General features: G+C 44.4%; 1 protein-coding gene across 4 annotated transcripts in view; it reads right to left on the bottom strand.

The window, feature by feature from the left end:
• The window catches only part of CHST3 (carbohydrate sulfotransferase 3), a 57,806-nt gene that overhangs the window by 26,867 nt on the left and 13,166 nt on the right, over positions 1-17,773 (bottom strand). The window contains exon 1 of one of the 4 annotated variants that reach the window (XM_007505643.3): positions 9,267-9,725. The exons of the other annotated variants lie outside the window; for them this stretch is intronic. The gene's annotated coding sequence lies outside the window, so the exon portion shown is untranslated. Of the gene's footprint in view, positions 1-9,266; positions 9,726-17,773 lie in introns of those variants that run through there. 4 annotated transcript variants of the gene reach the window in all.

Below are 17,773 nucleotides of genomic sequence, written 5' to 3'. Positions count from 1 at the left end.
CTGCCAAGCATTACATCAGTCAAGAAAACTCTTCAACTCAGTTCAAAAGCCAGGAAATACATTTTCGATTTGTGTTATCAGCGGTTGTTGGCTATGTGTATCCTTTCTGATGGCCAGGGAAGAAAGATCAGAAGGGGAAGAACAAAAGGAATAGTGGGACATGTGAGAGGCTCAGCAGATTCCGGGTCAAATCCACTCCACAAACACTTATTAAATGCCTGCTAGGGCCCTGTGGGGAGAAATGACTTTCAGATGTGATGCTGCCCCTGGCAGTCTACTTATGGGACATGACAGATATAAAAATAACTATTATACATGCTAGGACCATAGAGTTAGAAGAGTGAATGATGATGATGATGAGAACTCACATTTCTATAGAACCTGAAGGTTGACCAAACACCATCTTCACTGTAAACCTATAAGATAAGGAGTATTCCCTAATTTTCCTTTCATTGAGCAGCTAGGTGGGGCAGTGGTTAGAGCCTTGGATAGGAAGATGAATCCTTCTGAGTTCAATGGCTTCAGGCACTTCCTAGCTGTGTAACCCTGGGCAAGTCACTTAACTCCCATTGTTTATATCTTAGTGTTCTTCTGTCTTATAACTGATACTTATATATGGAAGGATGGAATGTAGGAAGAGAGGGAAGGAAGGAAGGGAGGAAAGGAAGGAAGGGAGGGAGGAAGGAAAGAAGGAAGGAAGGAAGGAAGGGAGGGAGGGAGGGAGGGAGGGAGGGAGGGAGGGAGGGAGGGAGGGAGAGAGGGAGGGAGGGAGGGAGGGAGGAAGGAAGGAAGGAAGGAAGGAAGGAAGGAAGGAAGGAAGGAAGGAAGGAAGGAAGGAAGGAAGGAAGGAAGGAAGGAAGGAAGGAAGGAAGGAAGGAAGGAAGGAACATATCCGTAACAGAATTTGGAAAATCTATAAGTTCTTTATAAGAATTGCAAGTACCTTTCCTTGAGTAGCCTTGAGATGCTGATTGGAGCTATCCAATAAGTCCACAAGAGGCAAGGTTCGAGAGGAAGCCCAAAGGCTGACTGGCAGGAAAAGCAGGATGGGTACTCTCAATCCTTGAAAACAGGGGCTGAGGGCTCCTTAGTTTTCAGGTGAGCAAAGATGAGAGGTGGAACAGCTCAGAGAACAGGCTTTCCTGAGCTCCCAGCAAGAGCTCATCACATCTTCGACTGAGCCCTGGGCTTCTTCTGTAAGGGAGTGTTTTCTAAAGGAGCTTCGGTTTGGTCAGAGGTGGGGGTGGATGGAACTTTTGAGACTTCTCTCTCTTTGCAGATGACATGCTTGTGGCTTCATCTGGGCCCGCTCATCTGTGAGGGTGATGTGTCCTCTGTTAACCTCAACCCTGACACCCCAACAGAACAGCACCCCCCCAGGGGCCCCAAGAGTCAGGGTCCATCCTGTGGTTCTGAGAATCAGCCTTGCTTTTAGCAAGAGACCAGCTCATTTCCTTTGCTGCAGGCCAGGGTCTAGAAGCAGCCTCAGAGGCCACTGGCTCCAAACAACCCCTACATTTTGTAGAAAAGAAGACCCAATCCACCGACAGTTTGAGTGACTTGCCCAGAGTCACACAGCAAGAGAGTATCTAGATAGGATGGGAACCCAAGGCTTCCTGATTCTGGGTCCAATTCCCCATCCATTGGGCTCCGCTGCTTCTAGCTCAACTTTCTCATTCTACAGAAGAGAGAATTGAGGGTTAGGGAAGGGTAGCGCTGTGGTTTGCTTATGGCCACATGGCTAGCAACTTGTCAGCAAGTAGAACGCAGGTCTCCAGACTCTCAGTCCAACGCTCTCTCCACTCTGATTTCTGAGTTCATCTGATGTGCTGGGACTTTGGAAAACAACACTCTTTAGCTATGCCTTGTAGACTCAGCCCCAAAACATCCTCCATGGCAGAGGGAGAATGGCCTCAACCCTTGTGTTGCCATGGAGATGAGAAATATCCAAGCAGATGCTATCCTAGAGGCCATTGGTCGTCCACATTTTTGAACATGGACGTCTGGGAGTGTTTCAGGGGATTCTGGGAGCCAGGAGCCAGAAGGAGTTCAGTTAGTGAATTGGAGAGTATGTCAGTCTGTTCTCCTTCTTGGAATCAGAGGCAGGCATCCCAGAACTCCTACATGATTGACTGAAAGCAAACCTACACAATCCACCTATGCTGGGTCCAATCCATACCTGTTTTCACAGGCTACAGCCCCTTTTTCCTTCTTGTCCCGGTCCTTCCAGACCTTTTAAGTTCAAGTATTGTCTCCTCTTTGAAGCCTTCCAGTCTAATTCAATCTAAGAAATATTTATTAAAATCTTAATAAATGCAAAAGCATCATGCAGTCATTGGGAATACAAAGATAAGACAAAAGCTGTCCTTTCCTCAAGGAGTTTCCATTCTACCTCTGCAGCATCTGGTGACAACATTGGCCTGGAATTAAATCCCTTTTTGTTACCTGGGCGATTTTGAAGAACATTTGTGAAGTGCCTACTATGTGCCACATACTAAGAAAGGCAAAAGACAATCCTTATCCTCAAGGAGATCACTTAACCCCCAGAGTCTCAATTTCCTTAAGTGTAAAATGAAGAGAAGTTGGATTAGGTGATCTCTGGGATCCCTTCTAATAAAAATAGCTAATGTTTACGTAACACTTAAATATAATATCACATGGAGTTCTTACAACAACCTCTGTGTGGTTTAAGTGCTATTCTTATCCCCATTTTACAGATGAAGAAATTGAGGCTGAGAGAAATTAAGTGATTTGCACAGGGTCACTTAGCTAATAAGGATCTGAGATAGGATCGAACTCATATCTTCTTGACTCGAGTTCAGGCACTCCATTGACTACACCCACCATATAGTGGCTTATCTATTGCTCCAAATGGGCTTTTAACCTGTTTTGTATCATGGACCACTTTGGCCAGTGCCTGATAAAGACTTATGGTCCCCTTCTTCAAATTATATTTTTAAATGCATAAGATATGTGTATAGCTATAGAAGAAACCAACTATATTGAAATATAGTTATTAAACCATTAAAAACAACTTATAAATTCACAGACCCCGGGTTAAGAATGAGAGGGTTCGAGGTACAGCTAGGTGGCTCACTAAAGACAGGAGGTTCTGGGTTCAAATCTGAACTCAGACACTTCCTAGCCATGTGACTCTGGCCACGTTGCTTAACCCCCATTGCCTAGCTCTTACCACTCTTCTGCCTTGGAACAAATACTGAGTATCAATTCTAAAAGATAAGGCAAGCGTTAAAAAAATACTACACTCCTACTGTATGCATAGTGTTAGCCCCTGAGGATAAGAGGAAGGAAACAAGCATTTATTAAGTGCCTACTATATACTAGTTACTATACTGGACACTATAAATATTCTCTCATTTGATCCTCACAACCCTGGGAGGGAGGTTTTAGCAATTATCCTCATTTTACAATTGAAGAAACTGAGGCAAACAGATTAAGTGCCAAAAATAGATAAATAACAGAAAGCTAGAATGGCATCAAAGAGTTTTATATTCTACATGTCAGCTAAAAGGAAAGGCGGGGGGGTTAAAGTGCACTAAAAAACCTCTTGTTTGATTTGTTAGAAAAGGGTTTCAGCACAATGGAAAGAGAGATAGGGACAAGGGAGGGACAGAGGTGACAAGGATGGGTAAGAGGAGGCATGATGGGGTCAGGGAAGGAAGCCTTATCCTAGCCAGTCAGTGATTAGAAATCCCAGGGATTCTGAATGAAATTAGGGACCAGATTGCCCTTCTAAGAAACAATAGTAATGCTGGTTTGATTATCACTTCCTGGTCTAGAGGGCAGCTAGATGGCACAGGGAAGAGAATATTGGGCTTGGAGTTAGGAAAACTCATCTTCCTGAGTTCAAATCTGGCCTCAGACACTTATTGGCTAGATGATCCTGGGCAAGTCACTTAACCATTTGCCTACAAATCTATAAAATGAGTTGGAGGAGTAAATGGCAAACCAGTCCAGTATCTTTGCCAAGAAAATCCCAAAATAGGGCTCCAAAGAGTCAGACAGGACAAAGATGACTGAAAAATAACCATGAGCCAGAGGTGGAAAATGAGAAGAATGATAAGAATGCCCATTTCTCTTGGGGTAAGCAAAGGAGGACTGAGTCTTCTTTTTAGTAAGAATCTTTAAATAGACAACTAGACAGATGGATAGAGAGAAAGAAAAAGAGAGAAAGATAGAGAGATGGATGGATGGATAGATTGATAGATGATAAATAGATGGATGGAAGGATAGATAGATAGATGGATGAATGGATAGATAGGTAGATAGATAGATAGATAGATAGATAGATAGATAGAGAAAGAGAGAGAAAGAGAAAGAAAGAGAGAGAGAGAGAGAGAGAGAGAGAGAGAGAGAGAGAGAGAGAGAGAGAGGATAGATATGCATTCATTTTCAGTTGTTTCTAACTCTTCATGACCAGTTTGGGGTTTTCCTGGCAAAGTTCCTAAGGTGGTTTGCTATTTCCTTCTCCAAGATAGATTGATAGACAGAAAGAAGGATAAATGGATCGATGAAGGGAGAGATACTTATCAACACCTACTGTGTACTACTAGGCTTTGTGTTGTCTTGAGGGTGCAAATATAAGCAAGATGTTCTCTTCCCTTAAGGAGATTACATTAAAAAATAACTCTTACTTTCTGTCTTAGTATAGTTCTAAGACCAAAGAGCAACAAGGGCTAGGCAATTGGGGTTAAATGACTTGCCCAGGGTCACATAGCTAGAGAGAATCTGAGGTCACATTTGAACCTAAGACCATTCATCTCTAGACATGACTCTATAGCCATTGAACCACCTATCTGCCCATGACATTACATTTAAATGGGGAAAAAGACATATATGGGTGTCAGAGTGAAGGAGGGGAGTGTAAGAGCAGAGGGGAAAATTCACTGGGCAAGAAAAATGAGATGAATCTACTGAGAGCATGATGAGAGGTGACTTGTTACTGGGATCCTTCTCCATCCAAGTAGCTGGAATCAGTTCATCATGCCTCTATGCTCCACTCCCCATATTCCCCATCTTCTCAGCATCCTCTTTAAAATACAGGGCCTGTTGGGGGCAGCTGGGTAGCTCAGTGGATTGAGAGCCAGTCCTAGAGACGGGAGGTCCTAGGTTCAAATCTGGCCTCAGACACTTCCCAGCTGTGTGACCCTGGGCAAGTCACTTAACCCCCATTGCCTAGCCCTTACCACTCTTCTGCCTTGGAGCCAATACACAGTATTGACTCCAAGATGGAAGGTAAGGGTTATTAAAAAAAAAAATACAGGGCCTGTCCCTGAACCAGAGGATTTAGTTCTGGAAAGGAATGAAAACCCATCGAACTGAACATAAAAGTTCTGCAGAAAGGTGATTGTCACAGGTTGGTTTTAAGAGTTCTCTCTGAGCTTCCCATCATTATGGGAATTATCTGCTGCCAGTGATGGGAAGTGACCATTCTGGGGACCCTCGTTAATGTGCCACTGAGCCAGGGAGCAGCCTCAGAGAGGTTTGTCCCCGTGTCCTCGGACCGAGTGTTGTTGGGTCACTGCAATCCCAACCTGTCCCCATGCCTGCCCTCCCCTTGCCTCATTCTGGCAACGAGCATCTCTGGGGACTGGAAGAACTCCACACTTGTTTGTGTGTCTTGGGACCATGTTAGTTTAAGCTGTCAACAAACCTTTCGGATGGAATGTGTGCTGGGGAGGCCTTTAGGAAGCTCTGGGATTGACGGCTTTTTGGCATTCCACCCGAGTCGGGCAGCTTTCCTAAGCCCTGTTCAGCGTCTCCCAGATGACTGCCCAGTGTCAGAGTTTTTGAGATGGGAGAACAGAGAAAGGCCAAATTGGGTAGTCTTGAAATGCTCCAGCTGGGAAGGGAGCATGCCACAGACGTAAGAAGTCATGACATATTAAAGCTAGAGAGGAAGGTCTTGGAGCTTATCATACATAGGAGAAAACGGAGTCTCAACAAAAGAAATATGACTAGGTTTTAAATCAGTCATAATCCCACACCAATTTTGTGACTCACAGCATACACTAAACCATCACGCCAGGGAAGGAAGCTGAGGCCCAGAGAAAAGAAGGACTTGGAAATCATGTAAATTTTGACCCATTTGCAATCCCGCACCATCCTTTCAGATACCAACAGTACAGATCTTTGAAGCCACCTAACCCACCCTCATTTTAAAATGGTATAAAAAAAATAAAATGAAATGAACACTCTAATGCAAATACTATCAACAAAGCAATGGGTTCAAATCAAGAAAACATCTAATGCCCAGTGGACTTACGCGTCGGCTATGGGGGGTGGGGGGGAGGAAAAGAAAATGATCTATGTCTTTAACGAATAATGCTTGGAAATGATCAAATAAAATATATTAAAAAATAAAATAAAATGATGTAAAATGAGGCCCAGGATCAGCTAAGTGATGCTATAGTGCATAGAGCACCAGGTCTGGAGTCAGGAAGAATTCTCTTCCTGAGTTCACATTTGGACTCAGACACTTACTAGCTGAGTGACTTTGGGCAAGTCACTTAGCCCTGTTGGCCTCAGTTTCCTCATCTGGAAAATGAACTGAAATTTTCATGAAAATTTTTTTCATGAAAAGAATGAAATGAAAAGAAAAAAATGAAAATGAAAAGAAGGAAATGGCAAACCACTCCAGGGTCTTTTCCAGGAAAACCCCAAATGGGATCACAAGGAGTCTAACAGGACTGACACAACTAAGTAATTCCATTCCATTTAACAAACCTTTAATACGTGCCTACTATGTGTCAGGGACTGTGCTGGGCGCTGAGAATTCAAAGACAAAAATGAAGCAGTTCCCAGTCTCCAACGGCTGACATTCTAGAGGGAGCCCAACGTCACGAGCTAGTTGTGGGAAAATCAGGGCTAGAACCCCAATCTTCTGACTCGGGATCCTCTCCCAAACTGAGTACATCCCCCAAACTCCCACATCATCCTATGATATCATTAGTTCTCTTCAAAAATGAAGGAGGAGCAACAACTCCCTAAGGAGGGTCAGGAGAGAAGAAAGAGAAGATCTTTGGGGTCAATGTCTTTCAATTCCTAATTCCAGAATTTCTTAGGGACCTAGAATGTAGGACTGGAGCACCGGAGTACTAAGTTGAGGTATCTGGGTTTCAAGTCTCTGGCAAAACGTCTCCCGAACCCCTATCCATTTTCATAGCACCATGACTGGTTTGGGACTGCAAATGGGGTGATCACCGGAGCAGAATGGCAGTGGGGTGGGAGGGTGGGGAGAGAATGAAGATTTAACCTAGCAGGGCTTGTAATTCAAGTCACCAATTTTTAATAGAAACAAATATATGTATATATATATGTTTTCTTAATATAAATAATTAAATTTGCGAATTAAAAAAATATGCCAGTAATAACCGTTTTTGCTCCTAATTTAATTTTTTGAAATCCCTGCTCCCGCCCTGACCATTTCCCGTTCCTGCTCTCTACAACGTTGCTTCTAGCGGGGTGACCTTGGCCAAATTCCTCCAACCTCTCCTTAGCCAGTTGACAGTGAAGGTCACCCCTTTTCGACATCCTCTGAGAAGATGGGTTCAGTCAGCTCTCAAACTCTCCTTGTCAGACAAATCTGGGCTGACGTGCCTGAGGCTAAACCAGCTGCTACTGCTGGAGTGAAGGTTTAATTACTGACAGGCTGAGAGTCAAGCTTGGCAAGGGCAAAGCGTAAGTCACGCATCCATAAGTGCTTGGGAAGCCTCTTAGACCTTGTCTAAAGCATCATTTTGCCTACAAAGTGACTCACTTAAAACAAGCTCCCACAATGAATTAAACCAAGGAGGACTTTTTAAAATATAATATATTATTATTATATTGTATATTGTTAATATGATGTAAAAATATAAACCAGACTTGTGATTTTACCTGTCCAGAAGGTTCCAACAATGTCAAGCAGCTCTACTACTTAGAATCGCCAGTGGACACTCAATGGTTAAGTGACTTGCCCAGGGTCACACAGCCAGTATCTCTCCGAGGGGGAACTGAAATCCAGGACCTCCAGACCCTAAGAACAGCTCTCAATGCATTACACCATAAGACTCAGCAGGAAGGTTCTCCCCTGAACCAGTACAGAGTGTTCTTGGGGTTGTCTTGGCTAGTCATCCAACCTCTTTAGAGGAGCTCAGTTTCTAAGCTCTAGTTCTCCATGGGGCACAGGTGAAAATGCTTCAACAACATTTGGAGAAACTGAGTCTCAGACACATATGAGATTAAGAGCTGGGAGAAAGCACCAAGGCCATTTAGTCTAAGCCTTCCATTTTCAATATGAGGAAAGTGAGGCCAGGAGAAGCTTGTCTAAGGTTACGTAGACTGAACCAGAGAGGAGATTTGAAACCAGCTTTTCTAAAGGTCTAAAATTTGATTAAATAAGAGGATCAGTGTTAGGAAGGATTGACCCTGTTACTGATAGGAGGAAGACCAAAATCCTTAGCTTAGCATTCAAGGCTCACCACAATCTAGCCTCTCCCTGTCTTTCCATCCCTGCCTTATGCAAACCATCTTTTTCAGCTAAACTTGGCCCAGTTATCCTTTTGCCTGATAAGAAAAGGATGAATTCCTTAGCCTGATATTCAAAGTCCTCCATGGATAGGTACTTTCCCGGACAAACAAACAAACAAAAACGCCTTACCTTCTGCCTTAGAATTGATACTAGGTATTGGTTCCAAGGCAGAAGAGCAGGAAGGGCTTAGGCAATGAGGGTTAAGTGACTTGCCCAGGGTCACACAGCTAAGTGTCTGAGGCTAGATTTGAACCCAGGACCTCCCCTCTCTACACCTAACTCTATTTACTGAGCCACCAAGCTGCTCCTTGGATGGACTCTTCACTGGGTGCTGACCACATACTCATTTGTACTTTAGTTATCTTTTTGTGATACCTACTCAGCGAGGCTTTAAGCATCCTAAGGGCTGGACAGAATCCAAAAGGGAAATTCCTCTGCCTGGGATAGAAACACCAGCAGCAGTTGAGCAGGAACATTCCCACGAGTTTGATTACTGAGGGAGTCACTGCCCTGGGCAGGTCTGAGATGAGCTCCCCTGAGTTGAGCCCAGGACCAGGAAGGATGGAGCCCTCTCTGGGAGCTTCCTATTTTAACCAATTATTTTTGTTGTACTATCGATCAATCCCCTATTCCCTACGATGTGCCAGGCACTGTGCTAAACTCTGAAGATACAAGACAGGCAAAAAAGAGTCCCTGCCCCCCAGGAATTTACAGTCTAGTGGAGGAAACTTACGGTTTGATCAGTGCTGTCCAAATTTTGGTACCCTGAGGGGAAACCCCTTGTTTGCTCTACCCTGGCTGGCTCTGGGGCCAGATCTCTGCCCTAGTGGTCTGTCTTGGGCATAGGAAGGATTCAATCGTTATTTGACAATTGATTGAAGAAACTCAGATGAAAAACACGAGGCAGACTCTTCCCTTGTTCCAGAGTCCAGGATGGCCCCCAAAAGGCCGGGCTACTAGGTGGAATCTCACCCTCTTCCCTTGGGCTCCCCCGGATGCTGCTGTCAAAAATCATTCAAGAGAGCCAGCCCACGGCCAAGGAGACAGCAGGTTGGAGAGATGCAAGGCCAGAGAGCTGGCCCCAACCCCTGCCTATGGACTTCCCAGCAAAGCTGCTGCCTGAGGTGTGCAGGGGGCAGGGGTGGGGACTCCATTCCTCCTTTCCTAGAAGTCCATTCAGAGCTCACGGGGACCACAGGGCAGAATTAAGTCATAAATGGTCCATTGTTAATGGGAACAGAGGGTCTCTGTGCGCCATCTAACACCCCCCTCCTCCGGTAAGCTGCTCCCAGCTGAGGGCCAGCTCCTCAATGAGCAATTTTTAACCAGGAGCCTGGGAGGAGGTCAGGAGAGGGGCCCCTGCCCTGAGCTGGTGGGGGGGTGCCTACGTGTGGGGATGGGAGTAGGCACTGCCAGGCTCCCGACCTCAAGGAACACGGTCATCATGTGATGATCTGACAGCCTCCCGAGGAAGGTGCTCGTGAGTGAGTAAGTAAGCGAGATGGAGACCAGCTCACCTATAAGGGCAAGAAGGGCGTCAGGTCTCTGAAATTGGACCTGCCCAATGCAGCCCACCTGGAGTCCATCGTGAGCCAATGGCAGACCATCTCCGCCCAGGGCTGTGCCCAGCTTCCCCTCGTCACCTTCCCACCCACCAATTTTGGCCCAAAGCCCAAAACTGGAAACACAAACTATATAGCATAAACAGGCACCTTTTCTCTACCTTTTTTCTTCTTTCCTTTAAAAAAATCCTGCCTCTGACCCATAATCACTATGTGACCATCATGCAAGAGCGATAGGGACAGAGGAAGAGATAGACAGATAGACAGACAAACAGAGATGGAGAGAGACAAAGACAGAGAGGCAGAGACAGAGACAGAGACGTGGAGCGTGTCCCAAAAGTTTTAGAGCAAAAACTGTGTGAAGACTTTGGGGACAGTTATGCATATTCAATCACCTCTTGAAAGGCAGATGAAGGACTGGGGGCAGAAGAAGGCACACATTTTTAGGCGTGGCCAATAGAGGAATTTGTTCATTTGACTATGCATATTCTGGGGGTTTTGGGGACGCTCTCCCGGTTTCTTTTTCTTTTTCAATGGTAGGGACAGAGGAGAAAAATAACATGTTAGAAAAATAAATTTCTGCTAATTGAAAAAAATAAATTTAAGTTTAAATAACATTCTAGTGGTAGCAAAGAACTGGATATGGAGGGGATGCCCATCAATTGGGGAATGGCCGAACAAGCTCTAGTATGTGAGTATGGTGGGATACTGTCATACCGTAGGAAATGATGAGTGGGTTGGTTTCAGAAAAACCTGGAAATGACCCGATGCAAAGCGAAGTGAGGAGAACCAGGAAAGCATTGTACACAGGCAGTAACAGCAATATGGCGTGATGACCAATTGTGAATGACTTGGCCATTCACAGCAATACAAATTTCCAAGACAATTCTAAAGGACTTTGACTGCTCTCCACCCCCAGAGATGGAGTCTGAATACAGATCAACACATACCGATTTTTTCTAACTTTATTTTTCTTGGGATTGTTTTTGTCTGTGTTTTCTTTTCCAACATGACTAATATAGACATAGATTTTGCATGACTGTACACATACCACACTTATCAAATTGCTCGCCTTCTCAATAAAGGGGAAGGGAGAGAATTTGAAACTCAAAACTTGTTCAAAGTGAAGGTTAAAAATTGTTTTTATAGGGGGCAGCTGGGTAGCTTAGTGGATTGAGAGCTAGCCCTAGAGACGGGAGGTCCTAGGTTCAAATCTGGCCTCAGACACTTCCCAGCTGTGTGACCCTGGTTAAGTCACTTGACCCCCATTGCCTAGATATTACCACTCTTCTGCCTTGGAGCCAATACACAGTATTGACTCCAAGACGGAAGGTAAGGGTTTAAAAAAAAAATGTTTTTATGTGTAATTGGAAAAAATTAAATATTAAAAATTTCAAAACGATTCCATAATTAGATTTTATTAGTGGAGACTCTCCCTTACCCCATGCTCCCTGCCCAATTAGTCCTGGATTACTCTGAGTTTCCCCATTTGGAGTTTTTAAGCCTCTCTCTGTTCTAACATTCTATGATTCCTTTGTAAGAAGGACTTAGTGTATCTGCCTGCAGACCAACAGACTGACTCTAACAGCTGTCTCAGCCCTCTCCTTTCTTTACGGTCATCATGCTGTCCATCTTCAGGAAATGCGTTCCTCGTAAAACCACCTAGGCCTATTTCTTTGACATTTCTCTGAGAATTATAGACTGTAAGAGACTCTCCTGAAAGCCACAGGAACCTCTTGCCCAGAGTCCTATTGTGCACCTGGGAAAACGTGTGCTTTTTCTGGGCTGAGGGATAGGCTACGACCAAAGCCACTGGACACTGCCTTAATGACCTGATGTCCTTGGAATTTTCTTTAGAGAACTCTAATCACAGAGAAGACCTTGAAGGCTAAAAGGTCAACTAATTGTTGGTCTCCTGTGGCATGTAGCCAGTCTCTGGTTCTTTTTATTAACTCTTACCTTCCATCTTGGATCATTATTAAGTATCAGTTCCAAGGCAGAAGAATGGTAAAGGCTAGGACACTGGGATTAAATGACTTGCTTAGGGTCGCTAGGAAGTATCCAAGGCTATATTTGAACCTAGGACCTCCTGTCTCTCCAAGCCTCTCTATCCACTGAGTCACCTAGCTGCCCCTCCCAGATAAAATCTTAATGAATCTGCATTTCTTGAGCAAATGATGACAGTTGGAAGTAGGGAAGGGGGCAGTTCAGAAGCATTCTAGGTAGCAGGGGAACTAAAACATTTGCCTTGATGGCAAAGCCCTTATATAGGATTAAATCCACTAATTTTTTTTTTTGTTTGTTTTGCTGAATTGCCCAAGTCACCTCCATTTTGAATATAACTCATGACATTAACAAACATGTATCTTCACGTGCACATGTTCAGATTGGGACATGCCAACCTGACAAGCCTTCAGCAGTTAGTCCTTAATGGTTAGGGGGCAGCATGGTAGAGTAGAAAAAGAACTGGTTCTGAAGTCTGAGGATGTGGATTAAAATCTCACCTCTGATACTCATTATCCATGCAACCTTGGAAAATGTCAATTATCTGCCCCAGCCTCGTTTTCTTTATAAAATGAATAGGTTGGCATTCTGGAGGGCAATTTGGAACTATGCCCAAAGGGCGATAAAAGACTGTCTGCCCTTTGACCCAGCCATAGCACTGCTGGGTTTGTACCCCAGAGAGATAATAAGGAAAAAGACATGTACAAGAATATTCATAGCTGCGCTCTTTGTGTTGGCCAAAAATTGGAAAATGAGGGGATGCCCTTTGATTGGGGAATGACTGAACAAACTGTGGTATATGTTGGTGATGGAATACTATTGTGCTCAAAGGAATGATGAACTGGAGGGATTCCATGTGAACTGGAAGGACCTCCAGGAATGGATACAGAGTGAGAGGAGCAGAATCAGGAGAACATTGTACACAGAGACGGATACACTGTGGCACAATTGAATGTAATGGACTTCTCTACTGGCAGCAATGCAAGGACCCAGGACAATTCTGAGGGACTTATGAGAAAGAACACTATCCATATTCAGAGGAAGAGCTGTGGGAGCAGAAACATAGAAGAAAAACAACTCTTGATCACATGGGTTGAAGGGGATATGATTGGGGATGTAGACTCTAAGCGATCACCCTAGTGCAAATATGAATAATATGGAAATAGGTCTTGATCAGTGACACATGTAAAATCCAGTGGAATTGCTTGTTGGTTGTGGGAAGGGGGAAGGAGAAGGGGAACATGAATCATGTAACCATGGAAAAATATTCTTAATTAATTAATTAAAAAATTTTAATTTGAAAATAAATAAAATACTAAAAAAATTAAAAAATGAATGGGTTGGACTAGATGGTTTTGGGGGTCCCTTCCAATTCCAGATATGTGAGTCTACAGTGTCCAAAAGCATCACAGACAAAAAAGGCTCATTATAAAGCCAATGAATTCAATCTTAGGTAGTAGCATTAAGAGAGGATTAGTGCAAAGGGCCAAGGAGGAAACAGTCTTGCTGTATGTACTCTGCCCAAGTCAGAACACACCTGGAGCACTGGGCTCACATTTTAGGATGGACACTGCCATCATCAAGTTTATCTGATGTCTTGAGATTTGCAAAGTACTTTGCAAATCACAACAACCCTGGGCATCCAGCTCAGGTTCATGCTGTTGCAACCAATGTTACCATAATAATAATGATGCCAGCTTCAAGAAGGATCTGTGATTTCTTTGTCCTCAAGCAATCCTTCCATTGTTGCCAGTCAATAACCCTTCTTATTATAGAGCTTATCTTACAGATGGGTAAACTGAGGCTATGAGAGCTTAAGAGTCTTGCCTGTGAGTGTCCCTTGTTGACAGCTTGGGTACTCTTTCTCTTGCTTCCTCTCTGACCCCCATCAGATCAGGCTCAGAGCCACCCAGGGGTGTATGCTTGAATGGGAAGGGGTTCATCTTGTCTGTTTCCCCTTCCCCCTACCCACTTGGCCAGCTAAAAGAGGAGAAAGAGGAAAGGTAAGATGAGGAATCTCATTATGGAAAGAGCTGAGCCAAGCCAAGACAACAGGAGAATGTTAAAATTGGAAGCTCCAAGACCTGTATAGGCATGTGGCTATGGGTAATGGCGGCTGGGCTAGGTTACAGGGCAGCCTACTGATGCTGCCCAGAAAGCAGAGAGCTCCATATGGTTTTCAGTCCCAGTTCTACTTGGAGAGATGCAAAAATCACTTATCCCCACTACGCCTAAGTATCCTTACCTGTAAAATGGGGACAGTGACACTCACATTAGACTGAGTAATTTGAGAACAGAGATTTTTCCCCCTTTCTTTCTGTTCCTAGTACTTGCTGATGACTTAATTAGATTATTTCAAGGATCAAATGGAATAATATTTGTAAGGGGTCTTTGTGTTACCAAACAGCCACTGTATAATTGTATGTCATCATTGATAATGTAAAGACACAATAGCCTAGTAGGTCAGAGTGATGATGGGCTTGGGGTCAGGAAGAAAGACATGGATTCAAATCCAACCTCTGAGCAAGACTTTCTGAGTTTCATCCTCACCCTCAAAGTCTACTCCTTGTTAACCATGACCTTACTCTTAGATTTACAAACATAAAAGGATATAAAGTTGGGGGGTGGGAATTAGTGTGAGGGTAATGGATAGAGTGCTGGGCTTGGAGTCAAGAGTTATGAGTTCAAATCTCACCTCTGACACCTCTATGCTGTATGATCCTGGGTTGGCCACTTTATTTCTATGTGTTTATATATCTTAGGCAGCTCCAGAGGATATATCTACCAAGTCGTAGAAGGGTTGTTGACTGGATTGCTCCAGTCTCAGCCCTTCCTGAAGCTGGTATCATTATTGTTATGGCAACACTGGTTGCAACAGCAGTGGAAATACCATGAATCTGAGTGAGTCATGGCATATGGCGGAAGGAAGGCACTTTAGGTCAGTCTTTCTCATCTGTAGATCCCTTGGGGAAGCCAATGGTTAGGGGACAGTCAGCTCCGATATAGTTCTTTGAGGCTGATAAAATGGTTTGAAAAGAGCAGTCCAAGGACCCAGCTTCCAATCCTACTTCCAACACTTATTATCTGTGTGATCTCAGGCAATTTGTTTAGCTCAATGGTTCTCATCTGTCAAATCAAAGGGTTGGACTATGTGACTTCTGATCCTGACTTGACTTTGGCCCTGACTCTATGATCCCATGATCTTCTTTGATCCTTCAAAGGCACATGCGATTATCTCCTTTTTTTAGATGAGAAAACAGAGGCAAAGAGGCTGAGCCTTGCTCAGGGTCATAGGTGCTCTACTGGGAAATCAGTGGGGCTCTTTTGACATCGATCCACACTTCTCTGTCCCTCTTGTCATTTTCACTCTTGGGTTCTGCCAAGTTGTTGCACTAGTTAGAAGGTCTGGGTTCCCCTCTCAGCCCTAGAAATGACTGGCTGTGCCACCTTGGATAAATCACTCAACTGCTCTAGGCTTTAGTTCATTCATCTGTAAGATAAAAGACTTGGACAAGATGATCCCCAAGGTCCATTCTTCTAAATCCTGTGATCCTCCACTGTCGAGTATGTCTGAACCTTTAAACTCTCTTAGGCTGGCATTCCTTTTTCTCTATCAAACGAGCTACTAGCTCATACGTCTTCCCTTCCCAGTCCTGAATTTCACCCACGTTACCCACCCTGGCAACATCTCCCTGGAGCATAGAAGATTTAGGAGCCTCGGACCAGTGTCAAACCAAGCTCAGGGTCTTGGTAGCTACCCCAACCGCACTGCTGCACCCCTGAGCTAGCTCTTCAGCTATGGGCAGGGTTTCAAGAGCACAGATTTGTTCCTCCTCTTACCCATTTTGGCTTAATGGGTCATGAAATATTTATTCTCTTCCTCCCCGGGGAGACTCATGCTGAACATGCAATTAGTGTCTTATGTAATCTGCTGTTGATGCTGCCAGAAGACCCTGTGGCTATTTCTAGCTCCTCTGTTAGGTCATTCCTCCAATTTCTGCCTCAGTTTCTATGGCTGTAAAGTGGCTACATCAGCAGAATAGTAACATGCAGTATACTCCCAGGACTTGTTTTAGAGAGGAGGTGTCTCAAGACACACTATCCTACCAATAGAATGCTAGACCTAGTCAGGAAGATGGGAGTTCAAATCTGTCCTCGGACACTTATTATATGACCCTGGACAACTCACTTAACCTCTGTTTGCCTCAGCTTTTTCATATGTAAAATGGGGATATTATTAACACTTATCTCCTAGGATCATTGTGAGGATCAAATGAGATAATTATAAACTACTTAGCACAATGCCTGGCACATAGTAAGTGCTATATAAATATTATTATTAATATTTTAGCATTTTCCCTCTCTACAGGGGCAGCTGGGTGGCCTAGTGGATAGAGCACTGGACCCAGGGTTAAGAAGACCTAAGTTCAAATCCAGCCTCAGACACTTACTGGCCATGTGACCCTGGGCAAGTCACTTGACCTTGTTTGTCTCAGTTTCTTCATCTGTAAAATGAGGCAAATAAAGAAATGACACATCACTCCTATCTTCGCCAAGAGAATCCCAAATAGGGTCATGAAGAATCAGACAAGCTTGAAAGCAACTGAACTCACTCCTATACAAATTATATATTCTTGGGTTAACTTTTCTTGTGCTTTGGACCCCTCTGATGAAGCCAGGATGGGCCCCTTTCTCAGAATCATGTTTTAAAATGCATTAAAAAAAACATAAATCTATAAAGAAAGCCAACTATATGAAAATACTAAATAGAATTACATATAATAATTACCATATCAAAATATTAAAATGAGAGGTTCAGTTGCTCTTTTTTACATTCCCCGAGCCTCATGCGGTCCAGCCCTCAGGCTGGTCCTCTGTTTCCCCCCTTTGTCACTCCATGGCCAGCCCACCTCTCCTTCTGATCCCGGAGCTCCTGGAGGACACCCAAGTGCCACACTTCTGGTATACACGCCATTGTTGCTAATATACTACAGCTGGGCATTTCTCAAACAATCATTTTGAAAGTAGAATTGAAATCCCAACCTGGCTGGCAGCCTGAACTGACTAAATGGCCAACCCCAATTCCAACACGGGCTCAGATTTCTCCTGCTTTCCCTGCCCCTGAGAGAAATATTGCAGAACATTGAAAACTGAATATGGGCCAACAAGTCATCTCGCTCCTCTCCATCCCTGCTCCTCTCAGGGCCTGGAAGATTTCCAGAGCCTCTTTGTAAGGAGAGCCCCAGCCCGGCTGTCCAGCCCCCTTTCTCCCCTCACACCCCCCCTCCTGAGAGCTCTAGGCTTCTGCTCTTGGGGGCTCGGGCAGGGGTGGGACCAAGGAACGCCTTAGTACGAAAGCATGCAAGACAGGCATCACCTGTTACAGAGGACAGCTGCAAAAAAAGTGTGGGAAACAAAGAAAGTCTTGGGAGAAGAGCAAGAAGAAAGAGGGAGCCCCTGGCTAACTCCCTCCATGGCCTGACAGCCGGTAGAGTGGGGCGCAGAAGTCATAGAACCAGCTGGGAAGTTCCTGCTGCCATGAAGTTTACCAGGGAGAATGGAGGGAAGATGGGATTGAATGAGATTGCTTTCCCCCAAAGGACTCAGCGATGGATCCCTCAGCTCCAGCTTCAGAGCTCTACTGTCCATCCATCCCTCCATTCTTCTTGCCTTC

Source organism: Monodelphis domestica, chromosome 1 (assembly GCF_027887165.1).
Source record: "Monodelphis domestica isolate mMonDom1 chromosome 1, mMonDom1.pri, whole genome shotgun sequence".
Lineage (NCBI taxonomy): Eukaryota > Metazoa > Chordata > Mammalia > Didelphimorphia > Didelphidae > Monodelphis > Monodelphis domestica.
This window is presented reverse-complemented; position numbering and strand designations above follow the sequence as displayed.